Below are 2,500 nucleotides of genomic sequence, written 5' to 3'. Positions count from 1 at the left end.
GCCCAGGACCCCGTCCAACCTGGCCTTAAACACATCCAAGGACGGGGCATCCACAACCTCCCTGGGCAGCCCATTCCAGGGCCTAACCACTCTCCTTGTATAGAACTTCCCCCTAACATCCAACCTAAATCTTCCCTCCTTCAACTTGGATCCATTTCCCCTAGTCCTGCTGTTGTCAGCCCTTTTGAAGAGTTTACTCCCCTCGTGGGTGTAGGTTCCCTTCAGGTATTGATAGGCTGCAATGAGGTCACCCCGCAGCCTTCTCTTCTCCAGGCTGAACAAGCCCAACTCCCTCAGCCTGTCCTCATAATGACTGATGTATACCTGGAGCAAAGCAGAGGCACACAGCGAGGCTTGCATCCTCTGTTGCAAACCTGCGCCAGCAGTGAGTGGGGTTACTTCTGTGAGAGAACAGAAAGCAGCAAATGCCTCCTCCTACTCACAGCTACGGAGCGTGCAGCCAGAGCAGCTTTGCCTTTCCCGGAGCATTAGAAAAAGGCTGGGGTGAACAAACGCACAGAGGCAGGCCTACATATCAGGCTGTGCTCTAAGAGATGAGAATAAAAAGTGGCTGCAATTAACGGAAGGGCCACTTTCTCCTTTCCAATCAAAGATATAACAGGCAATATTTTAAGACCATGAGTAGGAGTCCTTTTGTTGGATAATTCACAGGGACTGCTCATTAGCTCTGCTGGAAAGCACAGCGAGTCTTAGGCAGGCAACCGAGTTACGTTAGAACAACACCGCAAAAAACAAAAACAAAACAACCAGAAGAAAACAGCAACAAAAACCAGGCTTGTGGCGTGCATCTCAAGAGCTGGGAGTACGCCCATCATCTGAAGGTTACTCGATAATGTGGGGACATGTGAAGCTCGCCATTCCTTTGCTGGAGCTGCAGGAGGGCTGCATAGACAGCACTGCACAGAGGTGGCTGCAGCACGGTCACCTCACTCAGGGCACTGCTCTGCTCCTCTGCGCACCCCTTCCAGGGGCCCAGCTTATAGCACAGGGGCATCCCTCCCTTTGGGGGACCAAGCACTGAGGTCTATCTCACATAAAAGAGAAGGGTATGGAAACAATCAGCTGTTGATAAATGGCTCAGACTCAAAGCACTTCCTCATGGTGACCACCTACTACCTATAGTGCCTCTCAAAAAGGGACTAAAAACACAGCAATCAGAAACAACCATAGGTTTGGGGAGGACTTTTCTTCTTTCATCAGATGACAGCTTTATTACATAATCCAAATTCATTTGGAGCCCCAACTTCTAATACTTTGGAGCTTTTATTCATTACCCTTTTGCCTTTTAAAATTCACTTTACAGCTTAATTCTTAGCCATGATTCAGTATTTTCATCAGTGTTAACTAAACGGGGGGGGGGGGAGGAAAGGGGGGGGGAGAGAGCATTTGCAGTTCTAGCCGATTAAGCGTTTATTCCTCATTGTTTTAAATGCATGAAAGTCAACCCAGTTGTTTTGTTTGATCCTCTCCATGCAACAATGAGCTCTGTGCTGTTAAGGCTGTAAATGGGCCACATCACTCATGAATTACTAATCCCCATCACTCACATTTTCTGGGGAATGTACACTATATTTAGTCCTCAGACTTGGAAAAACAAGGCTGGAGAACTTTGAGGCTCTCTTTTCTCATAAAGAGTCTTTAAAATATTCCGTAAAAACTGGCAAGATAATTTATCCACTGTGTATAAATGCAATTCATTAACCGTGGTGGAAATTAGACCCTTGAATTGAGAGGCTAATTAAGACATTTAGATATAGATCCTGAAAGGAAACTACGCAGACATTTCTTAAAATCTCATTTACAGCTCTGTAAATCTGGCCCAACCCCACTGTCATTTTTTGGATTTATACCCAAGTAATTGAAACCACTACTGAGCTCTTCTAAGCTCTCCATATCAGCAAAAGGCATTGAAGTAAAACAATTAGCAGATAGGTTGTGCTTTTCACTGTTGCTTCTAGAGGAACTCAGTAGCACAATGCTGAGACTTCAGGGGTAATTTGCCATTCTGATGGATTGTTTGTCTAAAAAAAAAAAAGCGTGATGAATTTAGTGGGCCATCATCAATACAAGGAGCTGCCAACCCTACAGCATTAGCAAATGAAGAGAGCTGGAAAGCTTCAGCTTCTACTACTGTCCCTTCCAGGATGACCATTACTTTTAATGAGTGGCCTGTTTCCACTACCAGCTGCACCAGGACTGCAGCTTGGAGCAAGTAAAAACACTGAATGAAAGCTCTATACAACTCATGAAGAGAAGCATACAAGTTCAGATGGGGGGACACAGCACATTTACACACAGCTATGGATGACAGTGTGCCTCTTCTGCACTGCTGGCTGCTGTGCAGTCCCCAGTGCATGGAGTCCCTCCTCGCTTGTGCTCTACAGGGACAAGTGGGCAGATCTCTGGCTATGTGAGCTGTTCCCCCATCCCATCCCATCCCATCCCATCCCATCCCATCCCATCCCATCCCATCCCATCC

General features: G+C 46.5%; 1 long non-coding RNA gene across 1 annotated transcript in view; it reads right to left on the bottom strand.

Moving 5' to 3' along the window:
- Window positions 1–269: 269 nt before the first annotated feature.
- The window catches only part of LOC122171800, a 3,756-nt gene continuing 1,525 nt past the window's right edge, over window positions 270–2,500 (bottom strand). The window contains exon 3 of the long non-coding RNA XR_006172098.1: window positions 270–2,042. This is a non-coding gene — a long non-coding RNA (uncharacterized LOC122171800). The remainder of the gene's footprint in view (window positions 2,043–2,500) is intronic.

The sequence above is a fragment of the Centrocercus urophasianus genome, unplaced genomic scaffold, assembly GCF_019232065.1.
Source record: "Centrocercus urophasianus isolate 14NV4802_14NV808 unplaced genomic scaffold, USGS_Curo_1.0 seq_978, whole genome shotgun sequence".
NCBI classification, from domain to species: domain Eukaryota; kingdom Metazoa; phylum Chordata; class Aves; order Galliformes; family Phasianidae; genus Centrocercus; species Centrocercus urophasianus.
This window is presented reverse-complemented; position numbering and strand designations above follow the sequence as displayed.